Source organism: Schistocerca americana, unplaced genomic scaffold, assembly GCF_021461395.2.
Source record: "Schistocerca americana isolate TAMUIC-IGC-003095 unplaced genomic scaffold, iqSchAmer2.1 HiC_scaffold_908, whole genome shotgun sequence".
NCBI lineage: Eukaryota > Metazoa > Arthropoda > Insecta > Orthoptera > Acrididae > Schistocerca > Schistocerca americana.
Window position 1 is genome coordinate 1 of NW_025726684.1, and position 26982 is coordinate 26982.

At 54.0% G+C, this 26982-nt stretch overlaps 60 non-coding genes across 60 annotated transcripts; all 60 read right to left on the reverse strand.

Annotated features, from left to right (window-relative positions):
* Positions 1-14: 14 nt before the first annotated feature.
* Trnal-cag lies at positions 15-96 on the reverse strand. The gene has a single exon. It is a non-coding gene; the product is annotated as a tRNA-Leu (tRNA).
* Positions 97-176: 80 nt separating this feature from the next.
* Trnal-uag lies at positions 177-258 on the reverse strand. The gene has a single exon. It is a non-coding gene; the product is annotated as a tRNA-Leu (tRNA).
* Positions 259-1005: 747 nt separating this feature from the next.
* On the reverse strand, positions 1006-1077 carry Trnah-gug. The gene has a single exon. It is a non-coding gene; the product is annotated as a tRNA-His (tRNA).
* Positions 1078-1463: 386 nt separating this feature from the next.
* Positions 1464-1535, reverse strand: Trnae-cuc. Its single transcript has one exon. It is a non-coding gene; the product is annotated as a tRNA-Glu (tRNA).
* A 283-nt stretch (positions 1536-1818) lies between these two features.
* On the reverse strand, positions 1819-1900 carry Trnal-cag. The gene has a single exon. It is a non-coding gene; the product is annotated as a tRNA-Leu (tRNA).
* Positions 1901-1980: 80 nt separating this feature from the next.
* On the reverse strand, positions 1981-2062 carry Trnal-uag. The gene has a single exon. It is a non-coding gene; the product is annotated as a tRNA-Leu (tRNA).
* A 747-nt stretch (positions 2063-2809) lies between these two features.
* Trnah-gug lies at positions 2810-2881 on the reverse strand. Its single transcript has one exon. It is a non-coding gene; the product is annotated as a tRNA-His (tRNA).
* A 386-nt stretch (positions 2882-3267) lies between these two features.
* Positions 3268-3339, reverse strand: Trnae-cuc. The gene has a single exon. It is a non-coding gene; the product is annotated as a tRNA-Glu (tRNA).
* Positions 3340-3622: 283 nt separating this feature from the next.
* On the reverse strand, positions 3623-3704 carry Trnal-cag. Its single transcript has one exon. It is a non-coding gene; the product is annotated as a tRNA-Leu (tRNA).
* Positions 3705-3784: 80 nt separating this feature from the next.
* Positions 3785-3866, reverse strand: Trnal-uag. Its single transcript has one exon. It is a non-coding gene; the product is annotated as a tRNA-Leu (tRNA).
* Positions 3867-4613: 747 nt separating this feature from the next.
* Positions 4614-4685, reverse strand: Trnah-gug. The gene has a single exon. It is a non-coding gene; the product is annotated as a tRNA-His (tRNA).
* Positions 4686-5071: 386 nt separating this feature from the next.
* On the reverse strand, positions 5072-5143 carry Trnae-cuc. Its single transcript has one exon. It is a non-coding gene; the product is annotated as a tRNA-Glu (tRNA).
* A 283-nt stretch (positions 5144-5426) lies between these two features.
* Positions 5427-5508, reverse strand: Trnal-cag. The gene has a single exon. It is a non-coding gene; the product is annotated as a tRNA-Leu (tRNA).
* An 80-nt stretch (positions 5509-5588) lies between these two features.
* Positions 5589-5670, reverse strand: Trnal-uag. Its single transcript has one exon. It is a non-coding gene; the product is annotated as a tRNA-Leu (tRNA).
* A 747-nt stretch (positions 5671-6417) lies between these two features.
* On the reverse strand, positions 6418-6489 carry Trnah-gug. The gene has a single exon. It is a non-coding gene; the product is annotated as a tRNA-His (tRNA).
* Positions 6490-6875: 386 nt separating this feature from the next.
* Trnae-cuc lies at positions 6876-6947 on the reverse strand. Its single transcript has one exon. It is a non-coding gene; the product is annotated as a tRNA-Glu (tRNA).
* A 283-nt stretch (positions 6948-7230) lies between these two features.
* Positions 7231-7312, reverse strand: Trnal-cag. The gene has a single exon. It is a non-coding gene; the product is annotated as a tRNA-Leu (tRNA).
* Positions 7313-7392: 80 nt separating this feature from the next.
* Positions 7393-7474, reverse strand: Trnal-uag. Its single transcript has one exon. It is a non-coding gene; the product is annotated as a tRNA-Leu (tRNA).
* A 747-nt stretch (positions 7475-8221) lies between these two features.
* On the reverse strand, positions 8222-8293 carry Trnah-gug. Its single transcript has one exon. It is a non-coding gene; the product is annotated as a tRNA-His (tRNA).
* A 386-nt stretch (positions 8294-8679) lies between these two features.
* Positions 8680-8751, reverse strand: Trnae-cuc. The gene has a single exon. It is a non-coding gene; the product is annotated as a tRNA-Glu (tRNA).
* Positions 8752-9034: 283 nt separating this feature from the next.
* Positions 9035-9116, reverse strand: Trnal-cag. Its single transcript has one exon. It is a non-coding gene; the product is annotated as a tRNA-Leu (tRNA).
* Positions 9117-9196: 80 nt separating this feature from the next.
* Trnal-uag lies at positions 9197-9278 on the reverse strand. The gene has a single exon. It is a non-coding gene; the product is annotated as a tRNA-Leu (tRNA).
* A 748-nt stretch (positions 9279-10026) lies between these two features.
* Positions 10027-10098, reverse strand: Trnah-gug. Its single transcript has one exon. It is a non-coding gene; the product is annotated as a tRNA-His (tRNA).
* Positions 10099-10484: 386 nt separating this feature from the next.
* Trnae-cuc lies at positions 10485-10556 on the reverse strand. The gene has a single exon. It is a non-coding gene; the product is annotated as a tRNA-Glu (tRNA).
* Positions 10557-10839: 283 nt separating this feature from the next.
* Trnal-cag lies at positions 10840-10921 on the reverse strand. Its single transcript has one exon. It is a non-coding gene; the product is annotated as a tRNA-Leu (tRNA).
* An 80-nt stretch (positions 10922-11001) lies between these two features.
* On the reverse strand, positions 11002-11083 carry Trnal-uag. The gene has a single exon. It is a non-coding gene; the product is annotated as a tRNA-Leu (tRNA).
* Positions 11084-11830: 747 nt separating this feature from the next.
* On the reverse strand, positions 11831-11902 carry Trnah-gug. The gene has a single exon. It is a non-coding gene; the product is annotated as a tRNA-His (tRNA).
* Positions 11903-12288: 386 nt separating this feature from the next.
* Trnae-cuc lies at positions 12289-12360 on the reverse strand. The gene has a single exon. It is a non-coding gene; the product is annotated as a tRNA-Glu (tRNA).
* A 283-nt stretch (positions 12361-12643) lies between these two features.
* On the reverse strand, positions 12644-12725 carry Trnal-cag. The gene has a single exon. It is a non-coding gene; the product is annotated as a tRNA-Leu (tRNA).
* Positions 12726-12805: 80 nt separating this feature from the next.
* On the reverse strand, positions 12806-12887 carry Trnal-uag. Its single transcript has one exon. It is a non-coding gene; the product is annotated as a tRNA-Leu (tRNA).
* A 747-nt stretch (positions 12888-13634) lies between these two features.
* On the reverse strand, positions 13635-13706 carry Trnah-gug. Its single transcript has one exon. It is a non-coding gene; the product is annotated as a tRNA-His (tRNA).
* Positions 13707-14092: 386 nt separating this feature from the next.
* Trnae-cuc lies at positions 14093-14164 on the reverse strand. Its single transcript has one exon. It is a non-coding gene; the product is annotated as a tRNA-Glu (tRNA).
* A 283-nt stretch (positions 14165-14447) lies between these two features.
* Trnal-cag lies at positions 14448-14529 on the reverse strand. The gene has a single exon. It is a non-coding gene; the product is annotated as a tRNA-Leu (tRNA).
* Positions 14530-14609: 80 nt separating this feature from the next.
* On the reverse strand, positions 14610-14691 carry Trnal-uag. Its single transcript has one exon. It is a non-coding gene; the product is annotated as a tRNA-Leu (tRNA).
* A 747-nt stretch (positions 14692-15438) lies between these two features.
* Positions 15439-15510, reverse strand: Trnah-gug. Its single transcript has one exon. It is a non-coding gene; the product is annotated as a tRNA-His (tRNA).
* Positions 15511-15896: 386 nt separating this feature from the next.
* Trnae-cuc lies at positions 15897-15968 on the reverse strand. Its single transcript has one exon. It is a non-coding gene; the product is annotated as a tRNA-Glu (tRNA).
* Positions 15969-16251: 283 nt separating this feature from the next.
* Positions 16252-16333, reverse strand: Trnal-cag. The gene has a single exon. It is a non-coding gene; the product is annotated as a tRNA-Leu (tRNA).
* An 80-nt stretch (positions 16334-16413) lies between these two features.
* Trnal-uag lies at positions 16414-16495 on the reverse strand. Its single transcript has one exon. It is a non-coding gene; the product is annotated as a tRNA-Leu (tRNA).
* Positions 16496-17243: 748 nt separating this feature from the next.
* Trnah-gug lies at positions 17244-17315 on the reverse strand. The gene has a single exon. It is a non-coding gene; the product is annotated as a tRNA-His (tRNA).
* Positions 17316-17701: 386 nt separating this feature from the next.
* On the reverse strand, positions 17702-17773 carry Trnae-cuc. The gene has a single exon. It is a non-coding gene; the product is annotated as a tRNA-Glu (tRNA).
* Positions 17774-18056: 283 nt separating this feature from the next.
* On the reverse strand, positions 18057-18138 carry Trnal-cag. Its single transcript has one exon. It is a non-coding gene; the product is annotated as a tRNA-Leu (tRNA).
* Positions 18139-18218: 80 nt separating this feature from the next.
* On the reverse strand, positions 18219-18300 carry Trnal-uag. The gene has a single exon. It is a non-coding gene; the product is annotated as a tRNA-Leu (tRNA).
* A 747-nt stretch (positions 18301-19047) lies between these two features.
* On the reverse strand, positions 19048-19119 carry Trnah-gug. The gene has a single exon. It is a non-coding gene; the product is annotated as a tRNA-His (tRNA).
* Positions 19120-19505: 386 nt separating this feature from the next.
* Trnae-cuc lies at positions 19506-19577 on the reverse strand. Its single transcript has one exon. It is a non-coding gene; the product is annotated as a tRNA-Glu (tRNA).
* Positions 19578-19860: 283 nt separating this feature from the next.
* Trnal-cag lies at positions 19861-19942 on the reverse strand. Its single transcript has one exon. It is a non-coding gene; the product is annotated as a tRNA-Leu (tRNA).
* An 80-nt stretch (positions 19943-20022) lies between these two features.
* Positions 20023-20104, reverse strand: Trnal-uag. The gene has a single exon. It is a non-coding gene; the product is annotated as a tRNA-Leu (tRNA).
* A 747-nt stretch (positions 20105-20851) lies between these two features.
* Positions 20852-20923, reverse strand: Trnah-gug. The gene has a single exon. It is a non-coding gene; the product is annotated as a tRNA-His (tRNA).
* Positions 20924-21309: 386 nt separating this feature from the next.
* Positions 21310-21381, reverse strand: Trnae-cuc. The gene has a single exon. It is a non-coding gene; the product is annotated as a tRNA-Glu (tRNA).
* A 283-nt stretch (positions 21382-21664) lies between these two features.
* On the reverse strand, positions 21665-21746 carry Trnal-cag. The gene has a single exon. It is a non-coding gene; the product is annotated as a tRNA-Leu (tRNA).
* Positions 21747-21826: 80 nt separating this feature from the next.
* Positions 21827-21908, reverse strand: Trnal-uag. Its single transcript has one exon. It is a non-coding gene; the product is annotated as a tRNA-Leu (tRNA).
* A 747-nt stretch (positions 21909-22655) lies between these two features.
* Trnah-gug lies at positions 22656-22727 on the reverse strand. Its single transcript has one exon. It is a non-coding gene; the product is annotated as a tRNA-His (tRNA).
* A 386-nt stretch (positions 22728-23113) lies between these two features.
* Trnae-cuc lies at positions 23114-23185 on the reverse strand. The gene has a single exon. It is a non-coding gene; the product is annotated as a tRNA-Glu (tRNA).
* Positions 23186-23468: 283 nt separating this feature from the next.
* Trnal-cag lies at positions 23469-23550 on the reverse strand. The gene has a single exon. It is a non-coding gene; the product is annotated as a tRNA-Leu (tRNA).
* Positions 23551-23630: 80 nt separating this feature from the next.
* Positions 23631-23712, reverse strand: Trnal-uag. The gene has a single exon. It is a non-coding gene; the product is annotated as a tRNA-Leu (tRNA).
* Positions 23713-24459: 747 nt separating this feature from the next.
* Trnah-gug lies at positions 24460-24531 on the reverse strand. Its single transcript has one exon. It is a non-coding gene; the product is annotated as a tRNA-His (tRNA).
* Positions 24532-24917: 386 nt separating this feature from the next.
* Trnae-cuc lies at positions 24918-24989 on the reverse strand. The gene has a single exon. It is a non-coding gene; the product is annotated as a tRNA-Glu (tRNA).
* Positions 24990-25272: 283 nt separating this feature from the next.
* Trnal-cag lies at positions 25273-25354 on the reverse strand. The gene has a single exon. It is a non-coding gene; the product is annotated as a tRNA-Leu (tRNA).
* Positions 25355-25434: 80 nt separating this feature from the next.
* Positions 25435-25516, reverse strand: Trnal-uag. Its single transcript has one exon. It is a non-coding gene; the product is annotated as a tRNA-Leu (tRNA).
* A 747-nt stretch (positions 25517-26263) lies between these two features.
* Positions 26264-26335, reverse strand: Trnah-gug. The gene has a single exon. It is a non-coding gene; the product is annotated as a tRNA-His (tRNA).
* A 386-nt stretch (positions 26336-26721) lies between these two features.
* Trnae-cuc lies at positions 26722-26793 on the reverse strand. Its single transcript has one exon. It is a non-coding gene; the product is annotated as a tRNA-Glu (tRNA).
* Between the last annotated feature and the right edge of the window lie 189 nt (positions 26794-26982).

Genomic DNA, 26982 nt, shown 5'->3' on the forward strand with positions numbered 1-26982 from the left:
AAACATTACACGTTTGGCAGCTGTGGGATTCGAACCCACGCCTCCGAAGAGAATGGTGCCTGAAACCAGCGCCTTAGACCGCTCGGCCACGCTACCTACACAACACGCGCGTCACAAGAGCTGCGTCCCACTCCACGAGAACACACCGCAACGGCACAAAAATGAGACGTAAAAAGTGGCAACGGTGGGATTCGAACCCACGCCTCCGAAGAGACTGGTGCCTAAAACCAGCGCCTTAGACCGCTCGGCCACGTTACCGTTGGGGCAGCAGCGGCAAAACGTTTCCTTTGTACTACAAAGATCACTTCGAAATGGAAGTATCTTGGCAATCGCCGTGCCATGTATTTCCACTGCTCTCCCACTGGAAGCGTCTCTTTAGGCCATCCACAGCAAGAAAAAGCCGTGCCCGCCGTATGGTAGCGACGCCACTTGTCTGTAGCTGTCGCAGTTAAGGAGACAGCGTCAAGAGACGTTTTCGTACCGTGACCAGGTTTCGAACCTGGGCCTTCCGTAACCACTAAAGTATCGTAGCTGTAACTGTCAGGCGGAGCTAGAATGCTCCATGTATCAAACATATGTGAGCTCAAGGAGGTTACACTTGAAGAAAAAGCGCCAGGTTAACGCGATCACAGCAAAACCGCCGGCAGCTACGGGATTCGAAACCGCGCCTACAGAGATACTGGTGCCTTAAACCAGCGCCTTAAAGCGCTCGGCCACGCTACATGCGCTGCTTGGTGCGCCAGTGTTCCTAGCATTTGTACAAACAGTGCACGCCACAGCTTCCTGTTCTGCTGGGACTGGCTGCTCATCCATCGCACTTCAAACAACTGCCCTTTTCGACTACAGAGAGCAGCGGACGTCTGCGCTCTGGGAGGCGACATTACGTGTTGGGGATGAAGTGGTAGTGCAAACTGCGGCCTGCGGAACACGAGTGAAAAAATCAACAGAGTACTGTCATTTCGAGTACTCGTCATTGCAACGGCAGCAAGGCAAAACTTTCAAAATTGCCGTGACCAGGATTCGAACCTGGGTTATTGCGGCCACAACGCAATGTCCTAACCACTAGACGATCACGGCCATGGCCACGGAGGCGCACGCGAAGGCAGCTGGCTCGAATGCAAGTGGCGATACCCAGCAAAGCCTAGGCCAAGGTGTACGCCACAGCAGTGTCAGACACGGTCTCCATCACATGTATACGAGCAAATGAACGTGCCTGCGCTGTCAGGACACTAACTACAGTGGTTAGCTGCATTCACCTCCGTGGCAATGTCTTGCAGTCCTCCAAGCCTCTTGACTACAGGTACCGGTATGTGGCTCGATAACAAGTGGATAGACGCCGCATCTCTCTCGCCGTCAGGTGTTGCCGCGAGTCATACTTAACGTAGCTTTCTGCACGCGTCAGCGTAGCGTCAGTCGAGCAAAGTCGAGACAAGTCGCATAAGAGGAGCAATAAAAACGCGCAATTCCGGTACCGGGAATCGAACCCGGGCCTCCTGGGTGAGAGCCAGGTATCCTAGCCACTAGACCACACCGGATAACGACGGCAGTGCTCTTTCCAGCGAACGCAGCAGCCACCCACGGTTGACTGACGACAACTGTAAAAAATCCACTCTCTCGCGTTATAGAACGGCGTGCTCCGGACGCATTTCGTGGAGACGAACGCCAGCAATGATGAGAGCAAAAGGTGCCTGAAAATCCTGTCGTTGCACCACGCACTGTTCTACGACAATTCACCAAGCAGACGCTCACGCCTTGTTGTGCTGTTTCCTTTGCGGGCAATGAGTGCATCTGCCTTCGACACAGGAAACATTACACGTTTGGCAGCTGTGGGATTCGAACCCACGCCTCCGAAGAGAATGGTGCCTGAAACCAGCGCCTTAGACCGCTCGGCCACGCTACCTACACAACACGCGCGTCACAAGAGCTGCGTCCCACTCCACGAGAACACACCGCAACGGCACAAAAATGAGACGTAAAAAGTGGCAACGGTGGGATTCGAACCCACGCCTCCGAAGAGACTGGTGCCTAAAACCAGCGCCTTAGACCGCTCGGCCACGTTACCGTTGGGGCAGCAGCGGCAAAACGTTTCCTTTGTACTACAAAGATCACTTCGAAATGGAAGTATCTTGGCAATCGCCGTGCCATGTATTTCCACTGCTCTCCCACTGGAAGCGTCTCTTTAGGCCATCCACAGCAAGAAAAAGCCGTGCCCGCCGTATGGTAGCGACGCCACTTGTCTGTAGCTGTCGCAGTTAAGGAGACAGCGTCAAGAGACGTTTTCGTACCGTGACCAGGTTTCGAACCTGGGCCTTCCGTAACCACTAAAGTATCGTAGCTGTAACTGTCAGGCGGAGCTAGAATGCTCCATGTATCAAACATATGTGAGCTCAAGGAGGTTACACTTGAAGAAAAAGCGCCAGGTTAACGCGATCACAGCAAAACCGCCGGCAGCTACGGGATTCGAAACCGCGCCTACAGAGATACTGGTGCCTTAAACCAGCGCCTTAAAGCGCTCGGCCACGCTACATGCGCTGCTTGGTGCGCCAGTGTTCCTAGCATTTGTACAAACAGTGCACGCCACAGCTTCCTGTTCTGCTGGGACTGGCTGCTCATCCATCGCACTTCAAACAACTGCCCTTTTCGACTACAGAGAGCAGCGGACGTCTGCGCTCTGGGAGGCGACATTACGTGTTGGGGATGAAGTGGTAGTGCAAACTGCGGCCTGCGGAACACGAGTGAAAAAATCAACAGAGTACTGTCATTTCGAGTACTCGTCATTGCAACGGCAGCAAGGCAAAACTTTCAAAATTGCCGTGACCAGGATTCGAACCTGGGTTATTGCGGCCACAACGCAATGTCCTAACCACTAGACGATCACGGCCATGGCCACGGAGGCGCACGCGAAGGCAGCTGGCTCGAATGCAAGTGGCGATACCCAGCAAAGCCTAGGCCAAGGTGTACGCCACAGCAGTGTCAGACACGGTCTCCATCACATGTATACGAGCAAATGAACGTGCCTGCGCTGTCAGGACACTAACTACAGTGGTTAGCTGCATTCACCTCCGTGGCAATGTCTTGCAGTCCTCCAAGCCTCTTGACTACAGGTACCGGTATGTGGCTCGATAACAAGTGGATAGACGCCGCATCTCTCTCGCCGTCAGGTGTTGCCGCGAGTCATACTTAACGTAGCTTTCTGCACGCGTCAGCGTAGCGTCAGTCGAGCAAAGTCGAGACAAGTCGCATAAGAGGAGCAATAAAAACGCGCAATTCCGGTACCGGGAATCGAACCCGGGCCTCCTGGGTGAGAGCCAGGTATCCTAGCCACTAGACCACACCGGATAACGACGGCAGTGCTCTTTCCAGCGAACGCAGCAGCCACCCACGGTTGACTGACGACAACTGTAAAAAATCCACTCTCTCGCGTTATAGAACGGCGTGCTCCGGACGCATTTCGTGGAGACGAACGCCAGCAATGATGAGAGCAAAAGGTGCCTGAAAATCCTGTCGTTGCACCACGCACTGTTCTACGACAATTCACCAAGCAGACGCTCACGCCTTGTTGTGCTGTTTCCTTTGCGGGCAATGAGTGCATCTGCCTTCGACACAGGAAACATTACACGTTTGGCAGCTGTGGGATTCGAACCCACGCCTCCGAAGAGAATGGTGCCTGAAACCAGCGCCTTAGACCGCTCGGCCACGCTACCTACACAACACGCGCGTCACAAGAGCTGCGTCCCACTCCACGAGAACACACCGCAACGGCACAAAAATGAGACGTAAAAAGTGGCAACGGTGGGATTCGAACCCACGCCTCCGAAGAGACTGGTGCCTAAAACCAGCGCCTTAGACCGCTCGGCCACGTTACCGTTGGGGCAGCAGCGGCAAAACGTTTCCTTTGTACTACAAAGATCACTTCGAAATGGAAGTATCTTGGCAATCGCCGTGCCATGTATTTCCACTGCTCTCCCACTGGAAGCGTCTCTTTAGGCCATCCACAGCAAGAAAAAGCCGTGCCCGCCGTATGGTAGCGACGCCACTTGTCTGTAGCTGTCGCAGTTAAGGAGACAGCGTCAAGAGACGTTTTCGTACCGTGACCAGGTTTCGAACCTGGGCCTTCCGTAACCACTAAAGTATCGTAGCTGTAACTGTCAGGCGGAGCTAGAATGCTCCATGTATCAAACATATGTGAGCTCAAGGAGGTTACACTTGAAGAAAAAGCGCCAGGTTAACGCGATCACAGCAAAACCGCCGGCAGCTACGGGATTCGAAACCGCGCCTACAGAGATACTGGTGCCTTAAACCAGCGCCTTAAAGCGCTCGGCCACGCTACATGCGCTGCTTGGTGCGCCAGTGTTCCTAGCATTTGTACAAACAGTGCACGCCACAGCTTCCTGTTCTGCTGGGACTGGCTGCTCATCCATCGCACTTCAAACAACTGCCCTTTTCGACTACAGAGAGCAGCGGACGTCTGCGCTCTGGGAGGCGACATTACGTGTTGGGGATGAAGTGGTAGTGCAAACTGCGGCCTGCGGAACACGAGTGAAAAAATCAACAGAGTACTGTCATTTCGAGTACTCGTCATTGCAACGGCAGCAAGGCAAAACTTTCAAAATTGCCGTGACCAGGATTCGAACCTGGGTTATTGCGGCCACAACGCAATGTCCTAACCACTAGACGATCACGGCCATGGCCACGGAGGCGCACGCGAAGGCAGCTGGCTCGAATGCAAGTGGCGATACCCAGCAAAGCCTAGGCCAAGGTGTACGCCACAGCAGTGTCAGACACGGTCTCCATCACATGTATACGAGCAAATGAACGTGCCTGCGCTGTCAGGACACTAACTACAGTGGTTAGCTGCATTCACCTCCGTGGCAATGTCTTGCAGTCCTCCAAGCCTCTTGACTACAGGTACCGGTATGTGGCTCGATAACAAGTGGATAGACGCCGCATCTCTCTCGCCGTCAGGTGTTGCCGCGAGTCATACTTAACGTAGCTTTCTGCACGCGTCAGCGTAGCGTCAGTCGAGCAAAGTCGAGACAAGTCGCATAAGAGGAGCAATAAAAACGCGCAATTCCGGTACCGGGAATCGAACCCGGGCCTCCTGGGTGAGAGCCAGGTATCCTAGCCACTAGACCACACCGGATAACGACGGCAGTGCTCTTTCCAGCGAACGCAGCAGCCACCCACGGTTGACTGACGACAACTGTAAAAAATCCACTCTCTCGCGTTATAGAACGGCGTGCTCCGGACGCATTTCGTGGAGACGAACGCCAGCAATGATGAGAGCAAAAGGTGCCTGAAAATCCTGTCGTTGCACCACGCACTGTTCTACGACAATTCACCAAGCAGACGCTCACGCCTTGTTGTGCTGTTTCCTTTGCGGGCAATGAGTGCATCTGCCTTCGACACAGGAAACATTACACGTTTGGCAGCTGTGGGATTCGAACCCACGCCTCCGAAGAGAATGGTGCCTGAAACCAGCGCCTTAGACCGCTCGGCCACGCTACCTACACAACACGCGCGTCACAAGAGCTGCGTCCCACTCCACGAGAACACACCGCAACGGCACAAAAATGAGACGTAAAAAGTGGCAACGGTGGGATTCGAACCCACGCCTCCGAAGAGACTGGTGCCTAAAACCAGCGCCTTAGACCGCTCGGCCACGTTACCGTTGGGGCAGCAGCGGCAAAACGTTTCCTTTGTACTACAAAGATCACTTCGAAATGGAAGTATCTTGGCAATCGCCGTGCCATGTATTTCCACTGCTCTCCCACTGGAAGCGTCTCTTTAGGCCATCCACAGCAAGAAAAAGCCGTGCCCGCCGTATGGTAGCGACGCCACTTGTCTGTAGCTGTCGCAGTTAAGGAGACAGCGTCAAGAGACGTTTTCGTACCGTGACCAGGTTTCGAACCTGGGCCTTCCGTAACCACTAAAGTATCGTAGCTGTAACTGTCAGGCGGAGCTAGAATGCTCCATGTATCAAACATATGTGAGCTCAAGGAGGTTACACTTGAAGAAAAAGCGCCAGGTTAACGCGATCACAGCAAAACCGCCGGCAGCTACGGGATTCGAAACCGCGCCTACAGAGATACTGGTGCCTTAAACCAGCGCCTTAAAGCGCTCGGCCACGCTACATGCGCTGCTTGGTGCGCCAGTGTTCCTAGCATTTGTACAAACAGTGCACGCCACAGCTTCCTGTTCTGCTGGGACTGGCTGCTCATCCATCGCACTTCAAACAACTGCCCTTTTCGACTACAGAGAGCAGCGGACGTCTGCGCTCTGGGAGGCGACATTACGTGTTGGGGATGAAGTGGTAGTGCAAACTGCGGCCTGCGGAACACGAGTGAAAAAATCAACAGAGTACTGTCATTTCGAGTACTCGTCATTGCAACGGCAGCAAGGCAAAACTTTCAAAATTGCCGTGACCAGGATTCGAACCTGGGTTATTGCGGCCACAACGCAATGTCCTAACCACTAGACGATCACGGCCATGGCCACGGAGGCGCACGCGAAGGCAGCTGGCTCGAATGCAAGTGGCGATACCCAGCAAAGCCTAGGCCAAGGTGTACGCCACAGCAGTGTCAGACACGGTCTCCATCACATGTATACGAGCAAATGAACGTGCCTGCGCTGTCAGGACACTAACTACAGTGGTTAGCTGCATTCACCTCCGTGGCAATGTCTTGCAGTCCTCCAAGCCTCTTGACTACAGGTACCGGTATGTGGCTCGATAACAAGTGGATAGACGCCGCATCTCTCTCGCCGTCAGGTGTTGCCGCGAGTCATACTTAACGTAGCTTTCTGCACGCGTCAGCGTAGCGTCAGTCGAGCAAAGTCGAGACAAGTCGCATAAGAGGAGCAATAAAAACGCGCAATTCCGGTACCGGGAATCGAACCCGGGCCTCCTGGGTGAGAGCCAGGTATCCTAGCCACTAGACCACACCGGATAACGACGGCAGTGCTCTTTCCAGCGAACGCAGCAGCCACCCACGGTTGACTGACGACAACTGTAAAAAATCCACTCTCTCGCGTTATAGAACGGCGTGCTCCGGACGCATTTCGTGGAGACGAACGCCAGCAATGATGAGAGCAAAAGGTGCCTGAAAATCCTGTCGTTGCACCACGCACTGTTCTACGACAATTCACCAAGCAGACGCTCACGCCTTGTTGTGCTGTTTCCTTTGCGGGCAATGAGTGCATCTGCCTTCGACACAGGAAACATTACACGTTTGGCAGCTGTGGGATTCGAACCCACGCCTCCGAAGAGAATGGTGCCTGAAACCAGCGCCTTAGACCGCTCGGCCACGCTACCTACACAACACGCGCGTCACAAGAGCTGCGTCCCACTCCACGAGAACACACCGCAACGGCACAAAAATGAGACGTAAAAAGTGGCAACGGTGGGATTCGAACCCACGCCTCCGAAGAGACTGGTGCCTAAAACCAGCGCCTTAGACCGCTCGGCCACGTTACCGTTGGGGCAGCAGCGGCAAAACGTTTCCTTTGTACTACAAAGATCACTTCGAAATGGAAGTATCTTGGCAATCGCCGTGCCATGTATTTCCACTGCTCTCCCACTGGAAGCGTCTCTTTAGGCCATCCACAGCAAGAAAAAGCCGTGCCCGCCGTATGGTAGCGACGCCACTTGTCTGTAGCTGTCGCAGTTAAGGAGACAGCGTCAAGAGACGTTTTCGTACCGTGACCAGGTTTCGAACCTGGGCCTTCCGTAACCACTAAAGTATCGTAGCTGTAACTGTCAGGCGGAGCTAGAATGCTCCATGTATCAAACATATGTGAGCTCAAGGAGGTTACACTTGAAGAAAAAGCGCCAGGTTAACGCGATCACAGCAAAACCGCCGGCAGCTACGGGATTCGAAACCGCGCCTACAGAGATACTGGTGCCTTAAACCAGCGCCTTAAAGCGCTCGGCCACGCTACATGCGCTGCTTGGTGCGCCAGTGTTCCTAGCATTTGTACAAACAGTGCACGCCACAGCTTCCTGTTCTGCTGGGACTGGCTGCTCATCCATCGCACTTCAAACAACTGCCCTTTTCGACTACAGAGAGCAGCGGACGTCTGCGCTCTGGGAGGCGACATTACGTGTTGGGGATGAAGTGGTAGTGCAAACTGCGGCCTGCGGAACACGAGTGAAAAAATCAACAGAGTACTGTCATTTCGAGTACTCGTCATTGCAACGGCAGCAAGGCAAAACTTTCAAAATTGCCGTGACCAGGATTCGAACCTGGGTTATTGCGGCCACAACGCAATGTCCTAACCACTAGACGATCACGGCCATGGCCACGGAGGCGCACGCGAAGGCAGCTGGCTCGAATGCAAGTGGCGATACCCAGCAAAGCCTAGGCCAAGGTGTACGCCACAGCAGTGTCAGACACGGTCTCCATCACATGTATACGAGCAAATGAACGTGCCTGCGCTGTCAGGACACTAACTACAGTGGTTAGCTGCATTCACCTCCGTGGCAATGTCTTGCAGTCCTCCAAGCCTCTTGACTACAGGTACCGGTATGTGGCTCGATAACAAGTGGATAGACGCCGCATCTCTCTCGCCGTCAGGTGTTGCCGCGAGTCATACTTAACGTAGCTTTCTGCACGCGTCAGCGTAGCGTCAGTCGAGCAAAGTCGAGACAAGTCGCATAAGAGGAGCAATAAAAACGCGCAATTCCGGTACCGGGAATCGAACCCGGGCCTCCTGGGTGAGAGCCAGGTATCCTAGCCACTAGACCACACCGGATAACGACGGCAGTGCTCTTTCCAGCGAACGCAGCAGCCACCCACGGTTGACTGACGACAACTGTAAAAAATCCACTCTCTCGCGTTATAGAACGGCGTGCTCCGGACGCATTTCGTGGAGACGAACGCCAGCAATGATGAGAGCAAAAGGTGCCTGAAAATCCTGTCGTTGCACCACGCACTGTTCTACGACAATTCACCAAGCAGACGCTCACGCCTTGTTGTGCTGTTTCCTTTGCGGGCAATGAGTGCATCTGCCTTCGACACAGGAAACATTACACGTTTGGCAGCTGTGGGATTCGAACCCACGCCTCCGAAGAGAATGGTGCCTGAAACCAGCGCCTTAGACCGCTCGGCCACGCTACCTACACAACACGCGCGTCACAAGAGCTGCGTCCCACTCCACGAGAACACACCGCAACGGCACAAAAATGAGACGTAAAAAGTGGCAACGGTGGGATTCGAACCCACGCCTCCGAAGAGACTGGTGCCTAAAACCAGCGCCTTAGACCGCTCGGCCACGTTACCGTTGGGGCAGCAGCGGCAAAACGTTTCCTTTGTACTACAAAGATCACTTCGAAATGGAAGTATCTTGGCAATCGCGCGTGCCATGTATTTCCACTGCTCTCCCACTGGAAGCGTCTCTTTAGGCCATCCACAGCAAGAAAAAGCCGTGCCCGCCGTATGGTAGCGACGCCACTTGTCTGTAGCTGTCGCAGTTAAGGAGACAGCGTCAAGAGACGTTTTCGTACCGTGACCAGGTTTCGAACCTGGGCCTTCCGTAACCACTAAAGTATCGTAGCTGTAACTGTCAGGCGGAGCTAGAATGCTCCATGTATCAAACATATGTGAGCTCAAGGAGGTTACACTTGAAGAAAAAGCGCCAGGTTAACGCGATCACAGCAAAACCGCCGGCAGCTACGGGATTCGAAACCGCGCCTACAGAGATACTGGTGCCTTAAACCAGCGCCTTAAAGCGCTCGGCCACGCTACATGCGCTGCTTGGTGCGCCAGTGTTCCTAGCATTTGTACAAACAGTGCACGCCACAGCTTCCTGTTCTGCTGGGACTGGCTGCTCATCCATCGCACTTCAAACAACTGCCCTTTTCGACTACAGAGAGCAGCGGACGTCTGCGCTCTGGGAGGCGACATTACGTGTTGGGGATGAAGTGGTAGTGCAAACTGCGGCCTGCGGAACACGAGTGAAAAAATCAACAGAGTACTGTCATTTCGAGTACTCGTCATTGCAACGGCAGCAAGGCAAAACTTTCAAAATTGCCGTGACCAGGATTCGAACCTGGGTTATTGCGGCCACAACGCAATGTCCTAACCACTAGACGATCACGGCCATGGCCACGGAGGCGCACGCGAAGGCAGCTGGCTCGAATGCAAGTGGCGATACCCAGCAAAGCCTAGGCCAAGGTGTACGCCACAGCAGTGTCAGACACGGTCTCCATCACATGTATACGAGCAAATGAACGTGCCTGCGCTGTCAGGACACTAACTACAGTGGTTAGCTGCATTCACCTCCGTGGCAATGTCTTGCAGTCCTCCAAGCCTCTTGACTACAGGTACCGGTATGTGGCTCGATAACAAGTGGATAGACGCCGCATCTCTCTCGCCGTCAGGTGTTGCCGCGAGTCATACTTAACGTAGCTTTCTGCACGCGTCAGCGTAGCGTCAGTCGAGCAAAGTCGAGACAAGTCGCATAAGAGGAGCAATAAAAACGCGCAATTCCGGTACCGGGAATCGAACCCGGGCCTCCTGGGTGAGAGCCAGGTATCCTAGCCACTAGACCACACCGGATAACGACGGCAGTGCTCTTTCCAGCGAACGCAGCAGCCACCCACGGTTGACTGACGACAACTGTAAAAAATCCACTCTCTCGCGTTATAGAACGGCGTGCTCCGGACGCATTTCGTGGAGACGAACGCCAGCAATGATGAGAGCAAAAGGTGCCTGAAAATCCTGTCGTTGCACCACGCACTGTTCTACGACAATTCACCAAGCAGACGCTCACGCCTTGTTGTGCTGTTTCCTTTGCGGGCAATGAGTGCATCTGCCTTCGACACAGGAAACATTACACGTTTGGCAGCTGTGGGATTCGAACCCACGCCTCCGAAGAGAATGGTGCCTGAAACCAGCGCCTTAGACCGCTCGGCCACGCTACCTACACAACACGCGCGTCACAAGAGCTGCGTCCCACTCCACGAGAACACACCGCAACGGCACAAAAATGAGACGTAAAAAGTGGCAACGGTGGGATTCGAACCCACGCCTCCGAAGAGACTGGTGCCTAAAACCAGCGCCTTAGACCGCTCGGCCACGTTACCGTTGGGGCAGCAGCGGCAAAACGTTTCCTTTGTACTACAAAGATCACTTCGAAATGGAAGTATCTTGGCAATCGCCGTGCCATGTATTTCCACTGCTCTCCCACTGGAAGCGTCTCTTTAGGCCATCCACAGCAAGAAAAAGCCGTGCCCGCCGTATGGTAGCGACGCCACTTGTCTGTAGCTGTCGCAGTTAAGGAGACAGCGTCAAGAGACGTTTTCGTACCGTGACCAGGTTTCGAACCTGGGCCTTCCGTAACCACTAAAGTATCGTAGCTGTAACTGTCAGGCGGAGCTAGAATGCTCCATGTATCAAACATATGTGAGCTCAAGGAGGTTACACTTGAAGAAAAAGCGCCAGGTTAACGCGATCACAGCAAAACCGCCGGCAGCTACGGGATTCGAAACCGCGCCTACAGAGATACTGGTGCCTTAAACCAGCGCCTTAAAGCGCTCGGCCACGCTACATGCGCTGCTTGGTGCGCCAGTGTTCCTAGCATTTGTACAAACAGTGCACGCCACAGCTTCCTGTTCTGCTGGGACTGGCTGCTCATCCATCGCACTTCAAACAACTGCCCTTTTCGACTACAGAGAGCAGCGGACGTCTGCGCTCTGGGAGGCGACATTACGTGTTGGGGATGAAGTGGTAGTGCAAACTGCGGCCTGCGGAACACGAGTGAAAAAATCAACAGAGTACTGTCATTTCGAGTACTCGTCATTGCAACGGCAGCAAGGCAAAACTTTCAAAATTGCCGTGACCAGGATTCGAACCTGGGTTATTGCGGCCACAACGCAATGTCCTAACCACTAGACGATCACGGCCATGGCCACGGAGGCGCACGCGAAGGCAGCTGGCTCGAATGCAAGTGGCGATACCCAGCAAAGCCTAGGCCAAGGTGTACGCCACAGCAGTGTCAGACACGGTCTCCATCACATGTATACGAGCAAATGAACGTGCCTGCGCTGTCAGGACACTAACTACAGTGGTTAGCTGCATTCACCTCCGTGGCAATGTCTTGCAGTCCTCCAAGCCTCTTGACTACAGGTACCGGTATGTGGCTCGATAACAAGTGGATAGACGCCGCATCTCTCTCGCCGTCAGGTGTTGCCGCGAGTCATACTTAACGTAGCTTTCTGCACGCGTCAGCGTAGCGTCAGTCGAGCAAAGTCGAGACAAGTCGCATAAGAGGAGCAATAAAAACGCGCAATTCCGGTACCGGGAATCGAACCCGGGCCTCCTGGGTGAGAGCCAGGTATCCTAGCCACTAGACCACACCGGATAACGACGGCAGTGCTCTTTCCAGCGAACGCAGCAGCCACCCACGGTTGACTGACGACAACTGTAAAAAATCCACTCTCTCGCGTTATAGAACGGCGTGCTCCGGACGCATTTCGTGGAGACGAACGCCAGCAATGATGAGAGCAAAAGGTGCCTGAAAATCCTGTCGTTGCACCACGCACTGTTCTACGACAATTCACCAAGCAGACGCTCACGCCTTGTTGTGCTGTTTCCTTTGCGGGCAATGAGTGCATCTGCCTTCGACACAGGAAACATTACACGTTTGGCAGCTGTGGGATTCGAACCCACGCCTCCGAAGAGAATGGTGCCTGAAACCAGCGCCTTAGACCGCTCGGCCACGCTACCTACACAACACGCGCGTCACAAGAGCTGCGTCCCACTCCACGAGAACACACCGCAACGGCACAAAAATGAGACGTAAAAAGTGGCAACGGTGGGATTCGAACCCACGCCTCCGAAGAGACTGGTGCCTAAAACCAGCGCCTTAGACCGCTCGGCCACGTTACCGTTGGGGCAGCAGCGGCAAAACGTTTCCTTTGTACTACAAAGATCACTTCGAAATGGAAGTATCTTGGCAATCGCCGTGCCATGTATTTCCACTGCTCTCCCACTGGAAGCGTCTCTTTAGGCCATCCACAGCAAGAAAAAGCCGTGCCCGCCGTATGGTAGCGACGCCACTTGTCTGTAGCTGTCGCAGTTAAGGAGACAGCGTCAAGAGACGTTTTCGTACCGTGACCAGGTTTCGAACCTGGGCCTTCCGTAACCACTAAAGTATCGTAGCTGTAACTGTCAGGCGGAGCTAGAATGCTCCATGTATCAAACATATGTGAGCTCAAGGAGGTTACACTTGAAGAAAAAGCGCCAGGTTAACGCGATCACAGCAAAACCGCCGGCAGCTACGGGATTCGAAACCGCGCCTACAGAGATACTGGTGCCTTAAACCAGCGCCTTAAAGCGCTCGGCCACGCTACATGCGCTGCTTGGTGCGCCAGTGTTCCTAGCATTTGTACAAACAGTGCACGCCACAGCTTCCTGTTCTGCTGGGACTGGCTGCTCATCCATCGCACTTCAAACAACTGCCCTTTTCGACTACAGAGAGCAGCGGACGTCTGCGCTCTGGGAGGCGACATTACGTGTTGGGGATGAAGTGGTAGTGCAAACTGCGGCCTGCGGAACACGAGTGAAAAAATCAACAGAGTACTGTCATTTCGAGTACTCGTCATTGCAACGGCAGCAAGGCAAAACTTTCAAAATTGCCGTGACCAGGATTCGAACCTGGGTTATTGCGGCCACAACGCAATGTCCTAACCACTAGACGATCACGGCCATGGCCACGGAGGCGCACGCGAAGGCAGCTGGCTCGAATGCAAGTGGCGATACCCAGCAAAGCCTAGGCCAAGGTGTACGCCACAGCAGTGTCAGACACGGTCTCCATCACATGTATACGAGCAAATGAACGTGCCTGCGCTGTCAGGACACTAACTACAGTGGTTAGCTGCATTCACCTCCGTGGCAATGTCTTGCAGTCCTCCAAGCCTCTTGACTACAGGTACCGGTATGTGGCTCGATAACAAGTGGATAGACGCCGCATCTCTCTCGCCGTCAGGTGTTGCCGCGAGTCATACTTAACGTAGCTTTCTGCACGCGTCAGCGTAGCGTCAGTCGAGCAAAGTCGAGACAAGTCGCATAAGAGGAGCAATAAAAACGCGCAATTCCGGTACCGGGAATCGAACCCGGGCCTCCTGGGTGAGAGCCAGGTATCCTAGCCACTAGACCACACCGGATAACGACGGCAGTGCTCTTTCCAGCGAACGCAGCAGCCACCCACGGTTGACTGACGACAACTGTAAAAAATCCACTCTCTCGCGTTATAGAACGGCGTGCTCCGGACGCATTTCGTGGAGACGAACGCCAGCAATGATGAGAGCAAAAGGTGCCTGAAAATCCTGTCGTTGCACCACGCACTGTTCTACGACAATTCACCAAGCAGACGCTCACGCCTTGTTGTGCTGTTTCCTTTGCGGGCAATGAGTGCATCTGCCTTCGACACAGGAAACATTACACGTTTGGCAGCTGTGGGATTCGAACCCACGCCTCCGAAGAGAATGGTGCCTGAAACCAGCGCCTTAGACCGCTCGGCCACGCTACCTACACAACACGCGCGTCACAAGAGCTGCGTCCCACTCCACGAGAACACACCGCAACGGCACAAAAATGAGACGTAAAAAGTGGCAACGGTGGGATTCGAACCCACGCCTCCGAAGAGACTGGTGCCTAAAACCAGCGCCTTAGACCGCTCGGCCACGTTACCGTTGGGGCAGCAGCGGCAAAACGTTTCCTTTGTACTACAAAGATCACTTCGAAATGGAAGTATCTTGGCAATCGCCGTGCCATGTATTTCCACTGCTCTCCCACTGGAAGCGTCTCTTTAGGCCATCCACAGCAAGAAAAAGCCGTGCCCGCCGTATGGTAGCGACGCCACTTGTCTGTAGCTGTCGCAGTTAAGGAGACAGCGTCAAGAGACGTTTTCGTACCGTGACCAGGTTTCGAACCTGGGCCTTCCGTAACCACTAAAGTATCGTAGCTGTAACTGTCAGGCGGAGCTAGAATGCTCCATGTATCAAACATATGTGAGCTCAAGGAGGTTACACTTGAAGAAAAAGCGCCAGGTTAACGCGATCACAGCAAAACCGCCGGCAGCTACGGGATTCGAAACCGCGCCTACAGAGATACTGGTGCCTTAAACCAGCGCCTTAAAGCGCTCGGCCACGCTACATGCGCTGCTTGGTGCGCCAGTGTTCCTAGCATTTGTACAAACAGTGCACGCCACAGCTTCCTGTTCTGCTGGGACTGGCTGCTCATCCATCGCACTTCAAACAACTGCCCTTTTCGACTACAGAGAGCAGCGGACGTCTGCGCTCTGGGAGGCGACATTACGTGTTGGGGATGAAGTGGTAGTGCAAACTGCGGCCTGCGGAACACGAGTGAAAAAATCAACAGAGTACTGTCATTTCGAGTACTCGTCATTGCAACGGCAGCAAGGCAAAACTTTCAAAATTGCCGTGACCAGGATTCGAACCTGGGTTATTGCGGCCACAACGCAATGTCCTAACCACTAGACGATCACGGCCATGGCCACGGAGGCGCACGCGAAGGCAGCTGGCTCGAATGCAAGTGGCGATACCCAGCAAAGCCTAGGCCAAGGTGTACGCCACAGCAGTGTCAGACACGGTCTCCATCACATGTATACGAGCAAATGAACGTGCCTGCGCTGTCAGGACACTAACTACAGTGGTTAGCTGCATTCACCTCCGTGGCAATGTCTTGCAGTCCTCCAAGCCTCTTGACTACAGGTACCGGTATGTGGCTCGATAACAAGTGGATAGACGCCGCATCTCTCTCGCCGTCAGGTGTTGCCGCGAGTCATACTTAACGTAGCTTTCTGCACGCGTCAGCGTAGCGTCAGTCGAGCAAAGTCGAGACAAGTCGCATAAGAGGAGCAATAAAAACGCGCAATTCCGGTACCGGGAATCGAACCCGGGCCTCCTGGGTGAGAGCCAGGTATCCTAGCCACTAGACCACACCGGATAACGACGGCAGTGCTCTTTCCAGCGAACGCAGCAGCCACCCACGGTTGACTGACGACAACTGTAAAAAATCCACTCTCTCGCGTTATAGAACGGCGTGCTCCGGACGCATTTCGTGGAGACGAACGCCAGCAATGATGAGAGCAAAAGGTGCCTGAAAATCCTGTCGTTGCACCACGCACTGTTCTACGACAATTCACCAAGCAGACGCTCACGCCTTGTTGTGCTGTTTCCTTTGCGGGCAATGAGTGCATCTGCCTTCGACACAGGAAACATTACACGTTTGGCAGCTGTGGGATTCGAACCCACGCCTCCGAAGAGAATGGTGCCTGAAACCAGCGCCTTAGACCGCTCGGCCACGCTACCTACACAACACGCGCGTCACAAGAGCTGCGTCCCACTCCACGAGAACACACCGCAACGGCACAAAAATGAGACGTAAAAAGTGGCAACGGTGGGATTCGAACCCACGCCTCCGAAGAGACTGGTGCCTAAAACCAGCGCCTTAGACCGCTCGGCCACGTTACCGTTGGGGCAGCAGCGGCAAAACGTTTCCTTTGTACTACAAAGATCACTTCGAAATGGAAGTATCTTGGCAATCGCGCGTGCCATGTATTTCCACTGCTCTCCCACTGGAAGCGTCTCTTTAGGCCATCCACAGCAAGAAAAAGCCGTGCCCGCCGTATGGTAGCGACGCCACTTGTCTGTAGCTGTCGCAGTTAAGGAGACAGCGTCAAGAGACGTTTTCGTACCGTGACCAGGTTTCGAACCTGGGCCTTCCGTAACCACTAAAGTATCGTAGCTGTAACTGTCAGGCGGAGCTAGAATGCTCCATGTATCAAACATATGTGAGCTCAAGGAGGTTACACTTGAAGAAAAAGCGCCAGGTTAACGCGATCACAGCAAAACCGCCGGCAGCTACGGGATTCGAAACCGCGCCTACAGAGATACTGGTGCCTTAAACCAGCGCCTTAAAGCGCTCGGCCACGCTACATGCGCTGCTTGGTGCGCCAGTGTTCCTAGCATTTGTACAAACAGTGCACGCCACAGCTTCCTGTTCTGCTGGGACTGGCTGCTCATCCATCGCACTTCAAACAACTGCCCTTTTCGACTACAGAGAGCAGCGGACGTCTGCGCTCTGGGAGGCGACATTACGTGTTGGGGATGAAGTGGTAGTGCAAACTGCGGCCTGCGGAACACGAGTGAAAAAATCAACAGAGTACTGTCATTTCGAGTACTCGTCATTGCAACGGCAGCAAGGCAAAACTTTCAAAATTGCCGTGACCAGGATTCGAACCTGGGTTATTGCGGCCACAACGCAATGTCCTAACCACTAGACGATCACGGCCATGGCCACGGAGGCGCACGCGAAGGCAGCTGGCTCGAATGCAAGTGGCGATACCCAGCAAAGCCTAGGCCAAGGTGTACGCCACAGCAGTGTCAGACACGGTCTCCATCACATGTATACGAGCAAATGAACGTGCCTGCGCTGTCAGGACACTAACTACAGTGGTTAGCTGCATTCACCTCCGTGGCAATGTCTTGCAGTCCTCCAAGCCTCTTGACTACAGGTACCGGTATGTGGCTCGATAACAAGTGGATAGACGCCGCATCTCTCTCGCCGTCAGGTGTTGCCGCGAGTCATACTTAACGTAGCTTTCTGCACGCGTCAGCGTAGCGTCAGTCGAGCAAAGTCGAGACAAGTCGCATAAGAGGAGCAATAAAAACGCGCAATTCCGGTACCGGGAATCGAACCCGGGCCTCCTGGGTGAGAGCCAGGTATCCTAGCCACTAGACCACACCGGATAACGACGGCAGTGCTCTTTCCAGCGAACGCAGCAGCCACCCACGGTTGACTGACGACAACTGTAAAAAATCCACTCTCTCGCGTTATAGAACGGCGTGCTCCGGACGCATTTCGTGGAGACGAACGCCAGCAATGATGAGAGCAAAAGGTGCCTGAAAATCCTGTCGTTGCACCACGCACTGTTCTACGACAATTCACCAAGCAGACGCTCACGCCTTGTTGTGCTGTTTCCTTTGCGGGCAATGAGTGCATCTGCCTTCGACACAGGAAACATTACACGTTTGGCAGCTGTGGGATTCGAACCCACGCCTCCGAAGAGAATGGTGCCTGAAACCAGCGCCTTAGACCGCTCGGCCACGCTACCTACACAACACGCGCGTCACAAGAGCTGCGTCCCACTCCACGAGAACACACCGCAACGGCACAAAAATGAGACGTAAAAAGTGGCAACGGTGGGATTCGAACCCACGCCTCCGAAGAGACTGGTGCCTAAAACCAGCGCCTTAGACCGCTCGGCCACGTTACCGTTGGGGCAGCAGCGGCAAAACGTTTCCTTTGTACTACAAAGATCACTTCGAAATGGAAGTATCTTGGCAATCGCCGTGCCATGTATTTCCACTGCTCTCCCACTGGAAGCGTCTCTTTAGGCCATCCACAGCAAGAAAAAGCCGTGCCCGCCGTATGGTAGCGACGCCACTTGTCTGTAGCTGTCGCAGTTAAGGAGACAGCGTCAAGAGACGTTTTCGTACCGTGACCAGGTTTCGAACCTGGGCCTTCCGTAACCACTAAAGTATCGTAGCTGTAACTGTCAGGCGGAGCTAGAATGCTCCATGTATCAAACATATGTGAGCTCAAGGAGGTTACACTTGAAGAAAAAGCGCCAGGTTAACGCGATCACAGCAAAACCGCCGGCAGCTACGGGATTCGAAACCGCGCCTACAGAGATACTGGTGCCTTAAACCAGCGCCTTAAAGCGCTCGGCCACGCTACATGCGCTGCTTGGTGCGCCAGTGTTCCTAGCATTTGTACAAACAGTGCACGCCACAGCTTCCTGTTCTGCTGGGACTGGCTGCTCATCCATCGCACTTCAAACAACTGCCCTTTTCGACTACAGAGAGCAGCGGACGTCTGCGCTCTGGGAGGCGACATTACGTGTTGGGGATGAAGTGGTAGTGCAAACTGCGGCCTGCGGAACACGAGTGAAAAAATCAACAGAGTACTGTCATTTCGAGTACTCGTCATTGCAACGGCAGCAAGGCAAAACTTTCAAAATTGCCGTGACCAGGATTCGAACCTGGGTTATTGCGGCCACAACGCAATGTCCTAACCACTAGACGATCACGGCCATGGCCACGGAGGCGCACGCGAAGGCAGCTGGCTCGAATGCAAGTGGCGATACCCAGCAAAGCCTAGGCCAAGGTGTACGCCACAGCAGTGTCAGACACGGTCTCCATCACATGTATACGAGCAAATGAACGTGCCTGCGCTGTCAGGACACTAACTACAGTGGTTAGCTGCATTCACCTCCGTGGCAATGTCTTGCAGTCCTCCAAGCCTCTTGACTACAGGTACCGGTATGTGGCTCGATAACAAGTGGATAGACGCCGCATCTCTCTCGCCGTCAGGTGTTGCCGCGAGTCATACTTAACGTAGCTTTCTGCACGCGTCAGCGTAGCGTCAGTCGAGCAAAGTCGAGACAAGTCGCATAAGAGGAGCAATAAAAACGCGCAATTCCGGTACCGGGAATCGAACCCGGGCCTCCTGGGTGAGAGCCAGGTATCCTAGCCACTAGACCACACCGGATAACGACGGCAGTGCTCTTTCCAGCGAACGCAGCAGCCACCCACGGTTGACTGACGACAACTGTAAAAAATCCACTCTCTCGCGTTATAGAACGGCGTGCTCCGGACGCATTTCGTGGAGACGAACGCCAGCAATGATGAGAGCAAAAGGTGCCTGAAAATCCTGTCGTTGCACCACGCACTGTTCTACGACAATTCACCAAGCAGACGCTCACGCCTTGTTGTGCTGTTTCCTTTGCGGGCAATGAGTGCATCTGCCTTCGACACAGGAAACATTACACGTTTGGCAGCTGTGGGATTCGAACCCACGCCTCCGAAGAGAATGGTGCCTGAAACCAGCGCCTTAGACCGCTCGGCCACGCTACCTACACAACACGCGCGTCACAAGAGCTGCGTCCCACTCCACGAGAACACACCGCAACGGCACAAAAATGAGACGTAAAAAGTGGCAACGGTGGGATTCGAACCCACGCCTCCGAAGAGACTGGTGCCTAAAACCAGCGCCTTAGACCGCTCGGCCACGTTACCGTTGGGGCAGCAGCGGCAAAACGTTTCCTTTGTACTACAAAGATCACTTCGAAATGGAAGTATCTTGGCAATCGCCGTGCCATGTATTTCCACTGCTCTCCCACTGGAAGCGTCTCTTTAGGCCATCCACAGCAAGAAAAAGCCGTGCCCGCCGTATGGTAGCGACGCCACTTGTCTGTAGCTGTCGCAGTTAAGGAGACAGCGTCAAGAGACGTTTTCGTACCGTGACCAGGTTTCGAACCTGGGCCTTCCGTAACCACTAAAGTATCGTAGCTGTAACTGTCAGGCGGAGCTAGAATGCTCCATGTATCAAACATATGTGAGCTCAAGGAGGTTACACTTGAAGAAAAAGCGCCAGGTTAACGCGATCACAGCAAAACCGCCGGCAGCTACGGGATTCGAAACCGCGCCTACAGAGATACTGGTGCCTTAAACCAGCGCCTTAAAGCGCTCGGCCACGCTACATGCGCTGCTTGGTGCGCCAGTGTTCCTAGCATTTGTACAAACAGTGCACGCCACAGCTTCCTGTTCTGCTGGGACTGGCTGCTCATCCATCGCACTTCAAACAACTGCCCTTTTCGACTACAGAGAGCAGCGGACGTCTGCGCTCTGGGAGGCGACATTACGTGTTGGGGATGAAGTGGTAGTGCAAACTGCGGCCTGCGGAACACGAGTGAAAAAATCAACAGAGTACTGTCATTTCGAGTACTCGTCATTGCAACGGCAGCAAGGCAAAACTTTCAAAATTGCCGTGACCAGGATTCGAACCTGGGTTATTGCGGCCACAACGCAATGTCCTAACCACTAGACGATCACGGCCATGGCCACGGAGGCGCACGCGAAGGCAGCTGGCTCGAATGCAAGTGGCGATACCCAGCAAAGCCTAGGCCAAGGTGTACGCCACAGCAGTGTCAGACACGGTCTCCATCACATGTATACGAGCAAATGAACGTGCCTGCGCTGTCAGGACACTAACTACAGTGGTTAGCTGCATTCACCTCCGTGGCAATGTCTTGCAGTCCTCCAAGCCTCTTGACTACAGGTACCGGTATGTGGCTCGATAACAAGTGGATAGACGCCGCATCTCTCTCGCCGTCAGGTGTTGCCGCGAGTCATACTTAACGTAGCTTTCTGCACGCGTCAGCGTAGCGTCAGTCGAGCAAAGTCGAGACAAGTCGCATAAGAGGAGCAATAAAAACGCGCAATTCCGGTACCGGGAATCGAACCCGGGCCTCCTGGGTGAGAGCCAGGTATCCTAGCCACTAGACCACACCGGATAACGACGGCAGTGCTCTTTCCAGCGAACGCAGCAGCCACCCACGGTTGACTGACGACAACTGTAAAAAATCCACCCTCTCGCGTTATAGAACGGCGTGCTCCGGACGCATTTCGTGGAGACGAACGCCAGCAATGATGAGAGCAAAAGGTGCCTGAAAATCCTGTCGTTGCACCACGCACTGTTCTACGACAATTCACCAAGCAGACGCTCACGCCTTGTTGTGCTGTTTCCTTTGCGGGCAATGAGTGCATCTGCCTTCGACACAGGAAACATTACACGTTTGGCAGCTGTGGGATTCGAACCCACGCCTCCGAAGAGAATGGTGCCTGAAACCAGCGCCTTAGACCGCTCGGCCACGCTACCTACACAACACGCGCGTCACAAGAGCTGCGTCCCACTCCACGAGAACACACCGCAACGGCACAAAAATGAGACGTAAAAAGTGGCAACGGTGGGATTCGAACCCACGCCTCCGAAGAGACTGGTGCCTAAAACCAGCGCCTTAGACCGCTCGGCCACGTTACCGTTGGGGCAGCAGCGGCAAAACGTTTCCTTTGTACTACAAAGATCACTTCGAAATGGAAGTATCTTGGCAATCGCCGTGCCATGTATTTCCACTGCTCTCCCACTGGAAGCGTCTCTTTAGGCCATCCACAGCAAGAAAAAGCCGTGCCCGCCGTATGGTAGCGACGCCACTTGTCTGTAGCTGTCGCAGTTAAGGAGACAGCGTCAAGAGACGTTTTCGTACCGTGACCAGGTTTCGAACCTGGGCCTTCCGTAACCACTAAAGTATCGTAGCTGTAACTGTCAGGCGGAGCTAGAATGCTCCATGTATCAAACATATGTGAGCTCAAGGAGGTTACACTTGAAGAAAAAGCGCCAGGTTAACGCGATCACAGCAAAACCGCCGGCAGCTACGGGATTCGAAACCGCGCCTACAGAGATACTGGTGCCTTAAACCAGCGCCTTAAAGCGCTCGGCCACGCTACATGCGCTGCTTGGTGCGCCAGTGTTCCTAGCATTTGTACAAACAGTGCACGCCACAGCTTCCTGTTCTGCTGGGACTGGCTGCTCATCCATCGCACTTCAAACAACTGCCCTTTTCGACTACAGAGAGCAGCGGACGTCTGCGCTCTGGGAGGCGACATTACGTGTTGGGGATGAAGTGGTAGTGCAAACTGCGGCCTGCGGAACACGAGTGAAAAAATCAACAGAGTACTGTCATTTCGAGTACTCGTCATTGCAACGGCAGCAAGGCAAAACTTTCAAAATTGCCGTGACCAGGATTCGAACCTGGGTTATTGCGGCCACAACGCAATGTCCTAACCACTAGACGATCACGGCCATGGCCACGGAGGCGCACGCGAAGGCAGCTGGCTCGAATGCAAGTGGCGATACCCAGCAAAGCCTAGGCCAAGGTGTACGCCACAGCAGTGTCAGACACGGTCTCCATCACATGTATACGAGCAAATGAACGTGCCTGCGCTGTCAGGACACTAACTACAGTGGTTAGCTGCATTCACCTCCGTGGCAATGTCTTGCAGTCCTCCAAGCCTCTTGACTACAGGTACCGGTATGTGGCTCGATAACAAGTGGATAGACGCCGCATCTCTCTCGCCGTCAGGTGTTGCCGCGAGTCATACTTAACGTAGCTTTCTGCACGCGTCAGCGTAGCGTCAGTCGAGCAAAGTCGAGACAAGTCGCATAAGAGGAGCAATAAAAACGCGCAATTCCGGTACCGGGAATCGAACCCGGGCCTCCTGGGTGAGAGCCAGGTATCCTAGCCACTAGACCACACCGGATAACGACGGCAGTGCTCTTTCCAGCGAACGCAGCAGCCACCCACGGTTGACTGACGACAACTGTAAAAAATCCACTCTCTCGCGTTATAGAACGGCGTGCTCCGGACGCATTTCGTGGAGACGAACGCCAGCAATGATGAGAGCAAAAGGTGCCTGAAAATCCTGTCGTTGCACCACGCACTGTTCTACGACAATTCACCAAGCAGACGCTCACGCCTTGTTGTGCTGTTTCCTTTGCGGGCAATGAGTGCATCTGCCTTCGACACAGGAAACATTACACGTTTGGCAGCTGTGGGATTCGAACCCACGCCTCCGAAGAGAATGGTGCCTGAAACCAGCGCCTTAGACCGCTCGGCCACGCTACCTACACAACACGCGCGTCACAAGAGCTGCGTCCCACTCCACGAGAACACACCGCAACGGCACAAAAATGAGACGTAAAAAGTGGCAACGGTGGGATTCGAACCCACGCCTCCGAAGAGACTGGTGCCTAAAACCAGCGCCTTAGACCGCTCGGCCACGTTACCGTTGGGGCAGCAGCGGCAAAACGTTTCCTTTGTACTACAAAGATCACTTCGAAATGGAAGTATCTTGGCAATCGCCGTGCCATGTATTTCCACTGCTCTCCCACTGGAAGCGTCTCTTTAGGCCATCCACAGCAAGAAAAAGCCGTGCCCGCCGTATGGTAGCGACGCCACTTGTCTGTAGCTGTCGCAGTTAAGGAGACAGCGTCAAGAGACGTTTTCGTACCGTGACCAGGTTTCGAACCTGGGCCTTCCGTAACCACTAAAGTATCGTAGCTGTAACTGTCAGGCGGAGCTAGAATGCTCCATGTATCAAACATATGTGAGCTCAAGGAGGTTACACTTGAAGAAAAAGCGCCAGGTTAACGCGATCACAGCAAAACCGCCGGCAGCTACGGGATTCGAAACCGCGCCTACAGAGATACTGGTGCCTTAAACCAGCGCCTTAAAGCGCTCGGCCACGCTACATGCGCTGCTTGGTGCGCCAGTGTTCCTAGCATTTGTACAAACAGTGCACGCCACAGCTTCCTGTTCTGCTGGGACTGGCTGCTCATCCATCGCACTTCAAACAACTGCCCTTTTCGACTACAGAGAGCAGCGGACGTCTGCGCTCTGGGAGGCGACATTACGTGTTGGGGATGAAGTGGTAGTGCAAACTGCGGCCTGCGGAACACGAGTGAAAAAATCAACAGAGTACTGTCATTTCGAGTACTCGTCATTGCAACGGCAGCAAGGCAAAACTTTCAAAATTGCCGTGACCAGGATTCGAACCTGGGTTATTGCGGCCACAACGCAATGTCCTAACCACTAGACGATCACGGCCATGGCCACGGAGGCGCACGCGAAGGCAGCTGGCTCGAATGCAAGTGGCGATACCCAGCAAAGCCTAGGCCAAGGTGTACGCCACAGCAGTGTCAGACACGGTCTCCATCACATGTATACGAGCAAATGAACGTGCCTGCGCTGTCAGGACACTAACTACAGTGGTTAGCTGCATTCACCTCCGTGGCAATGTCTTGCAGTCCTCCAAGCCTCTTGACTACAGGTACCGGTATGTGGCTCGATAACAAGTGGATAGACGCCGCATCTCTCTCGCCGTCAGGTGTTGCCGCGAGTCATACTTAACGTAGCTTTCTGCACGCGTCAGCGTAGCGTCAGTCGAGCAAAGTCGAGACAAGTCGCATAAGAGGAGCAATAAAAACGCGCAATTCCGGTACCGGGAATCGAACCCGGGCCTCCTGGGTGAGAGCCAGGTATCCTAGCCACTAGACCACACCGGATAACGACGGCAGTGCTCTTTCCAGCGAACGCAGCAGCCACCCACGGTTGACTGACGACAACTGTAAAAAATCCACCCTCTCGCGTTATAGAACGGCGTGCTCCGGACGCATTTCGTGGAGACGAACGCCAGCAATGATGAGAGCAAAAGGTGCCTGAAAATCCTGTCGTTGCACCACGCACTGTTCTACGACAATTCACCAAGCAGACGCTCACGCCTTGTTGTGCTGTTTCCTTTGCGGGCAATGAGTGCATCTGCCTTCGACACAGGAAACATTACACGTTTGGCAGCTGTGGGATTCGAACCCACGCCTCCGAAGAGAATGGTGCCTGAAACCAGCGCCTTAGACCGCTCGGCCACGCTACCTACACAACACGCGCGTCACAAGAGCTGCGTCCCACTCCACGAGAACACACCGCAACGGCACAAAAATGAGACGTAAAAAGTGGCAACGGTGGGATTCGAACCCACGCCTCCGAAGAGACTGGTGCCTAAAACCAGCGCCTTAGACCGCTCGGCCACGTTACCGTTGGGGCAGCAGCGGCAAAACGTTTCCTTTGTACTACAAAGATCACTTCGAAATGGAAGTATCTTGGCAATCGCCGTGCCATGTATTTCCACTGCTCTCCCACTGGAAGCGTCTCTTTAGGCCATCCACAGCAAGAAAAAGCCGTGCCCGCCGTATGGTAGCGACGCCACTTGTCTGTAGCTGTCGCAGTTAAGGAGACAGCGTCAAGAGACGTTTTCGTACCGTGACCAGGTTTCGAACCTGGGCCTTCCGTAACCACTAAAGTATCGTAGCTGTAACTGTCAGGCGGAGCTAGAATGCTCCATGTATCAAACATATGTGAGCTCAAGGAGGTTACACTTGAAGAAAAAGCGCCAGGTTAACGCGATCACAGCAAAACCGCCGGCAGCTACGGGATTCGAAACCGCGCCTACAGAGATACTGGTGCCTTAAACCAGCGCCTTAAAGCGCTCGGCCACGCTACATGCGCTGCTTGGTGCGCCAGTGTTCCTAGCATTTGTACAAACAGTGCACGCCACAGCTTCCTGTTCTGCTGGGACTGGCTGCTCATCCATCGCACTTCAAACAACTGCCCTTTTCGACTACAGAGAGCAGCGGACGTCTGCGCTCTGGGAGGCGACATTACGTGTTGGGGATGAAGTGGTAGTGCAAACTGCGGCCTGCGGAACACGAGTGAAAAAATCAACAGAGTACTGTCATTTCGAGTACTCGTCATTGCAACGGCAGCAAGGCAAAACTTTCAAAATTGCCGTGACCAGGATTCGAACCTGGGTTATTGCGGCCACAACGCAATGTCCTAACCACTAGACGATCACGGCCATGGCCACGGAGGCGCACGCGAAGGCAGCTGGCTCGAATGCAAGTGGCGATACCCAGCAAAGCCTAGGCCAAGGTGTACGCCACAGCAGTGTCAGACACGGTCTCCATCACATGTATACGAGCAAATGAACGTGCCTGCGCTGTCAGGACACTAACTACAGTGGTTAGCTGCATTCACCTCCGTGGCAATGTCTTGCAGTCCTCCAAGCCTCTTGACTACAGGTACCGGTATGTGGCTCGATAACAAGTGGATAGACGCCGCATCTCTCTCGCCGTCAGGTGTTGCCGCGAGTCATACTTAACGTAGCTTTCTGCACGCGTCAGCGTAGCGTCAGTCGAGCAAAGTCGAGACAAGTCGCATAAGAGGAGCAATAAAAACGCGCAATTCCGGTACCGGGAATCGAACCCGGGCCTCCTGGGTGAGAGCCAGGTATCCTAGCCACTAGACCACACCGGATAACGACGGCAGTGCTCTTTCCAGCGAACGCAGCAGCCACCCACGGTTGACTGACGACAACTGTAAAAAATCCACCCTCTCGCGTTATAGAACGGCGTGCTCCGGACGCATTTCGTGGAGACGAACGCCAGCAATGATGAGAGCAAAAGGTGCCTGAAAATCCTGTCGTTGCACCACGCACTGTTCTAC